This window comes from Ptychodera flava, chromosome 3 (genome assembly GCF_041260155.1).
Source record: "Ptychodera flava strain L36383 chromosome 3, AS_Pfla_20210202, whole genome shotgun sequence".
Lineage (NCBI taxonomy): Eukaryota > Metazoa > Hemichordata > Enteropneusta > Ptychoderidae > Ptychodera > Ptychodera flava.
This window is the reverse complement of record NC_091930.1, coordinates 15,566,156-15,573,677: the sequence shown is the minus strand read 5'-3', so window position 1 is coordinate 15,573,677 and position 7,522 is coordinate 15,566,156.

Here is a 7,522-nt window from a genome sequence, read left to right as displayed (position 1 = left end):
TCAATACCCAGCTCTACTTAAACGTCAAATCTGCAGGCTATTAAGGCTAAGAGTACATTCTACCCTAATGTGAGTCAGTGCCCCACTGTTAAAGTTATTTCCTTCGGAGAATTCAGCCAAAGTCGCGAATCAACCTTAATCAAATAAACAGTTATGGCCTTTCACTGGGCGAAAAGAATTATGACTAGAACAACATATCAAATGCCTAGCGCAACATATTAAATGCCTAGCGCACCATATAAAATGCCTAGGTTAATTTATTGCATGCACAGGACAACATATTGAATGCATATCACGATATGGTAAATGCCCAGGACAACAGATTGAACGCCAATGACAATATATCGAGTCTCCATGACAACATTTGAATCCACAGGACAAAATATTGAATGCCCTGGACAATATATAAAATGCCCAGCACAATATTGTGAATTCCCAGCATAATATATGAATGCCTAGCAAAATATATTGAATGCCCACCACAACATATTGAATGCCCAACACAATTTATTGAATACCAAGGACAACATATTGAATGCCCAGCACAATAATTGAATGCCAAGCACAAAATATTGATTGCCCAGCACAACATATTCAATGCCAAGCAAAATATATTGAATGCCCCGCACAACATATTCAATGCCCAGTACAATATGTTAAATGCCCAGCACAACGTAATGAATGCCCAGGACAACATATTGAATGCCAAGCACAATATATTGATTGCCCAGCAAAACATATAGAATGCCCCGGACAACATACTGAATTTCTAGCACAACATATTAAATGCCCAGGACAATAAGCTTAATGCCTAGGACAACATGATATTAGACCACTTAAGTCAGTCAGGGCTTTCCACAGGAAATGGTCAAGGCTAGCAATGAGCTCTCTCGCGAGCTATCGAACGATCCTTTCGGGCTTACCGGATATACTGCTTAAGATCTATTTAATAAAAGCCACGACATCCTCTAGAACAGGGAAGACCATTTCAATTAATTTGCTGCAACATTTTTCTCAAACATTTTATTGAAATGTCGAAATTACTTTTGATTATCATGGAAGTATGTCGCAAAGTACGGGACCCTGCCTGCCGATACATGACGTGGTTGGGTGGCTGAACAGCTTGGCACGAGACAATGGTTTTTGAGTGACTAAATCAACCGGTCTGGTTGAAGTGATTTGTAAAGATCGGATATAGGTGTATGAAATCAAGTTATCAGCTACAATATGTTAATCCCTTGGCATAAAAGACAATGAAAAACAAAATTATGTTACACATGAAATGTTTTTATAGAGAGAGAGAGTGTGTGTGTGTGTGTGTGTGTATGTGTGTGTGGTGGTGGTGTGTGTGTGTGTGTGTGTGTGTGTGTGGTGTGTGTGTGTGTGTGTGTGTGTGTGTGTGTGTGTGTGTGTGTGTGTGTGGTGTGTGGTGTGTGTGTGTGATGGGATAAACATATTTGTATATCAGTTACAAATCTAATCGCATGCTGGGACTTATTCAAAGTACATGTGGACACATCTGTTCCACTAAATGAAGCGCCAACCATATTTATCTCTTATCCGTAGTATTGTTAATTACTAATCCCACTCTTCGGCTGTCACGATAAAAAGCAATCATTGTTACATTCTAAAGGTGTGGAAAGAGAGCCACCAAATAATTCTAGGATATACCCAGGAGGTGAATTATAAAGAGTGTATGATTTAATTGAATTTGCTCCCGCTGAGCCACAAGAGAGAATTACATGACTGTGTCGTTTTGGCTAAATGTGTGATTGGTATATACTGTTTAAATCTGAGCCAGTTTGTCACATTACAATTACCTGATGATACTTCTATAAAAATGCCACTTCTTAAAACTGAACAGCCTTCATTCATATACGAAGAATTCGACATCATGCGCGACAACCGCAATAAATATGGAAAGGTACAGGGATTCAAATATAGTCGCACAGGAAGAACATTTTAAGGTGCAATATTATAACAACCATGACTAGAACTTTCCTTTGCTTGAAATCTCTGCTGATTTCGATCGCCCGCAATAGTCGTACGAAGCGGAAAAAGTCAACCATTTTGTTTGTTAACACTAGCAGTTGCCATTACAACGGGTGTCGCACGCGCGATTTCCCGTCATGCCATGCGCTCACTACCTGTTTGGACGTTGACCGTTGCGAGTGCAAATTAGAACTTACCTAAAATATTACAAGAACTCTAACGGAATAACCTAGGGATAACATTACAAGATTCAATATGTTATTTCTGTATTAAGATACCCGAAATATACTTGTTCTTCAAGACGTCCATATTCTGTTTCGGCAACATCGCATCATAGGGGACAACGGCAGACATCTTGTTTGTTTACTTTGTTTACCATAAAAGTACGAATGTATTTCGGGAACACTCCAAAGCTAATGACATTTATCGTGCATATCTTGGCTTTTACAGCAAATATAACGGTTGATATTTTACGGTAAACGCCAACAAGATGGAGCGATGTGGGGATATGATAATACCCCGTTAATGGTGTGTCGTAGCAAATGCAATATGGCTGGCAACTTACGGATACGGGGAAGAAAAGTGTCGATATGAGAAATATTATTGGGAAATGGTCATTGGCACATGAGAAAACACCTGACCAGTCCATAGGCCCGGGCACTATACACGTGGTTGGAACAGCCACGTTGTCCAGCCAGGTACACGTGTCGGGAAAAGGTGTCATAAACTTTTGACTGATCTAACATGTGCGATTGTAGATAAACATTGAGAACAGTAGAAACAGTGGATGTGTTAAAATACCAACCAGGTCAGTTTGTGTGTGGAGCAAAATTTGCAATGCTGGCTGCTAGAAAGAAATGTTTGGTTTTTTTTAATTGTTGATTTAAGATACATTTTGAAAAAATGATAGGGCTTAAGTGATTAAATTGTTTGCGCTCAGCTAAAATATAAACAAAGCATTTCAAAAGATTGGGATAAGTACTCGTATCGCCTGATGTATCATTTTATTATCATTGTAACAGCACCTGTCATTTTCCAACACCAAAAAGCGTTTTACGTTCCTGCGACACACAAAGTCGCAATTCCAAACACCTATATGTTAGCCCAATGAAATAATCTCGTCAAGATCGTCAAGTTTTAACGAAATTATATTTCTATGTATAACTACGTTCTCTGGAAAGGGGGCCGTGCTAGGTCCGCTGCATGAATTCAGTTTTGTAGTGGGACAGTGACAAAACTAAACATGTCCGCCGAGTAGCACAACGACAAAGGTAGCACGCATTTACACAACAATTACATCAATTTTAGTAAATATTCCTTATTAAGGTTTCGAGACAAGAAATTTACCTTTTTTTAAGTTAACAATTCTCTAGTGGTTAGTAAGCTCAGAACTCCCATAAATTATATATTTTTGGAAAGCCTAGATGTAAGGAACATTTTGTCACCACAGTGTCACCGTTGTTTACATAACTATCACGTGACAGGCAATTTGCACAACCTTTCAAAAATCGGTTTTCCTTATGTTTTGTTTCAGTGCTTTGAGATATGTGACTGAAATTTGTGTGAGTGTAAGCTGTTCTAAGGATCTTTCAAAGTGTCTCAGAATTTCTTTAAACCTTCTTAAACAATTTTTATGCCAGAAAAACTTCCAGATCGGTTAATATAACCCTAGTTGATTCCTTTAAAATTGTGCTTCAAAACAATTAAGCAATATGTAAAAAATCTGAGACACACTTTGGGAGAGCGTTGTGACAGCTTGCATTCCATCAAGTCTGAGTAAGATATTTTGAAGTATTGAGACAAAACATAGGGAAAACCAATTTTTGAAAGGTTATGCAAATTATATGTCATTTATAGTTATGTGAACAATTGTGACACTGTTGTTATAAAAATGTTCCCGAGTCAACGTTGGAGTTGGCGTACACGTTCACATCCCTTAAGCTACTCATTATGTCATCCGTTCGCGAATTTTCCCACACTGGACAAGACTGGCAGTAGACTAGTGCAGTCAAATTTCAAGGTGTAACATGTCATGTTCGATTTTGTGTTACCGTCTGCCTGTAACACAGTCTGCGCAGCGTCACAGCGGTTTATAGAATGCAACCAAACTAAATAAGTATTTGTTTATTATTTACAACAGATTTTCTGATTATCATTGAACAGGGTTGGAACTAAATTTGGATAATTGGATTGGGTAGTAGTCTATGTGATATGCAAATGGCACCTCATCTACTTTTCTTACACATTTACACATTAGTATTTTATGATTAATTTGTAATATTGCAACATTGACCTCATTGCACCTAACATAATTGAGAATTTTGAAAAATACCAAGAAATTATTCCAAATTAGTTCCAATCGTGTTATTCGTAGTATTGTACTAGTGTAATCAGCTCAAATGCAGCACAATACTCTCAAACAATTGAAATTGATATGGAAAAAATATTCGGCTCAGGTCCGTTAAGTCTGTTTCCGCTTCACATGGATAACTCAATAGTTACCCGTGCCCTGTTCTCAGTCATATCGGCGATCTTTCACTAGACGAAAGTGAAAAAAAAGAACGGGCTCGTCGTGTTTCCAAGCATGCTATTGGTCAGCTTTTGTCATATTTGCATATCTCGTCGCAAATTCTGCATCCAGGTTGGACAATAGCCTAATTAATTAGTAACCATCAGCTCTTTTGTCTTCTTTTGTCTTATCATAATATTCGGGTACTTCTTTGTGTCACAGACGAGAAAGTGAACAGAAATAGCTGCTCAAAGGAGCCATTCATGGCAGCGGTTGACGGGGAGGGGGTTTAATTATGATGTGGAGGTTATACATCTGGAACCATGTATTAGCGATGAGATTTCCAGATAATAGGGTTCACATCCTAAGTAGCAGGACTTCTATGACACTGTTAAGTATAGGACCACGAAACATAAACGGTGACAAGAAGGAGCCCGATGACGGAGACAGCACGGGGACTGCAATAGTGATTGCATAGGGTGGAAATTATGGAAAGCAATGATTAACTAAAGTGGTCTAATGTCATGTTGTCCGGGGCATTAAATTTATGTGCTGGGCAATCAATATGTTGTCTTGTGCATTCATTACGTTGTGCTTGGCATTCGATATGTTGTGTTGGGCATTCAATCTGTTGTCTTTGGCATTTAATATGTTGTGTAGGGCATTTAATATATTGTGCTGGGCATTATGTATGTTGTGCTTGGCATTCAATATGTTGTGTTGGGCATCCAATATGTTGTACTTGGCATTCCATATATTGTGCTGGGCATTCAATATATTGTGCTGTGCATTTGATATGTTGTCGTGGGAATTCAATATTTTGTCCTGGGCATTTAATGCGTTGTCCTAGACTTTTGATATTTGGTTATATAATGGTGATTACTTGTATACCTATTCAGTGCTTTGAGATATGTGACCTGTATACTTGGGATAGGGATTTGTATACTTGTATACCCATTATGTAATAGTATGGGCATAGGATATTTTAAGCTGTTCTAGGTGTTCTATTCATGCTTGTTTAACTTTGGGGGGGGGGGGGCAATGTCATTGTATTTTTTCGCCTGTCAAAAATCGTGAGGGGGTCACAAGTTTTGGTCCTGAAAGGAGGAGGTCTATCTACTTTTGAAAACTAATAACGCAAACGTACCTCCGCCCTTTAGAAATTAAGCGGTTTTTAAGCAATAAAATACCAAACTGATTTCCGCTCTCATGCATCGTCCCCTGGAAAAATGACGCAACACACTACAATTTCCACTAGCTTGTCCAGTTTGACCTCACTGCTCCCTTTTTACACACTGCCGCACATCACGGCACGCTGGGTATAAAATGTGAAAACAAGAACTACTAAAGTCAAAGTATGGTGAAAAATCAACAACAAAATATTACTTGATTGGCGCAAGTTCAGGAGGGCTTTATCGTGTCACCAATCACAGGCGACTGACTGTGCATAGGTAATGTTGAATCAACATGGCCCATTAGCCATCGCACAGTTACATAGGAGCTTTGGCACACCGAATGAGTCAAAATAAGGTCATGTGAAGGCTAAATTAGTCTGGGGATTTGTATATGTCCAATGCGTTCTTCAATTTCATTAATTGTAGTAATCAGTTATTACTGATGAGACAAGCCTGTTGGTAATTAAATAGGGAACTGGCTGTTAAATGTGAAAGAGTTTTTATACTGTTTATAACTTTTGTCTTTGAGAATCTGCCGCTAGTAAAGCAATATTCGGAACAATTGGTTTACATTTAGGAGCAGAGTAAGTAATATATATATATCAACCTTATCAATACCCAGCTCTACTTAAACGTCAAATCTGCAGGCTATTAAGGCTAGGAGGACATTCTACCCCTAATTTGAGTATGTACCTCATTGTTTAAGTTAGTTTTCTTCGGAGAATTCCGCCAAAGTCGCGAATTACACTTAATCAAATAAAAAAAAAGTATATTCTTTCACAGGGCGAATACAAATATGCCTACAATAACATATGAAATGCCTAAGACAACATCTCGAATGCCCAGCGCAACATATAAATGCCTAGAATAATTCGAATGCCCAGGACAACATATTGAATGCTTAAGACAATATGGTAATGCGTAGGACAGCATATTGAACGCCAAGGACAATATATTGAATCCTAAGGACAACATATTGTCCGCAGGGCAACATATTCAATGCGTAGGACAACATATTGTTTGCCCAGCGTAATATGTTGAATGCCCAGCAAAATATATTGATTGCCCAGCACAACATATCGAATGCCCAGGACAACATATTCAATGCCAAGGACAACATACTCAATGCCCAGCACAATATATAGAATTCCCAGCACAATATATATATTATATGCCAAGCACAATATATTGAATACCAAGCACAACATATTGAATGCCCAGCTTAAGATCTATTTAATTAAAGCCACAACATCCCCGATAACAGGAAAGACCATTATGATTAATTTGCTGCGACTTTTTTGTCAAATGATTTATTGAAATGTCCAAATTACTTTTGATTATCGTAGCAGTATGTCACGAAGTACGGGACCCTGCCTGCCGATACTTGATGTGCGTGGATGGCTGAACAGCTTAGCACGAGAAATGATTTTTGAGTAACTGAATCAACCAGTCTGGTATAAGTGATTGGTAAAGATCGGATAGTGTGTGTGATGGGATAAACATATTGGTATATCATTACAAAAGCTAATCGCATCTAGGATATCGCCAGGAGATGAATTATAAAGGGTATATGATTTAATTGACTTTGCTCCCGCTGAGCCACAAGAGAGAATTAAATGACTTTGTCGTTTTGGCTAATTGTGTGATTGGTATATACTATGTAAATCTGAGCCAGTTTGTCACATTAAAATCACCTGATGATACTTTTATGAAAATGCCACTTCTTAAAACTGAACAGCCTTCATTCATAAAATATACGAAGAATTCGACATCATGCGCGACAAATCCGCAATGAACATAAAAAGGGACAGGGACTCAAATATAGTCGCACGGGAAGAACTTTTTA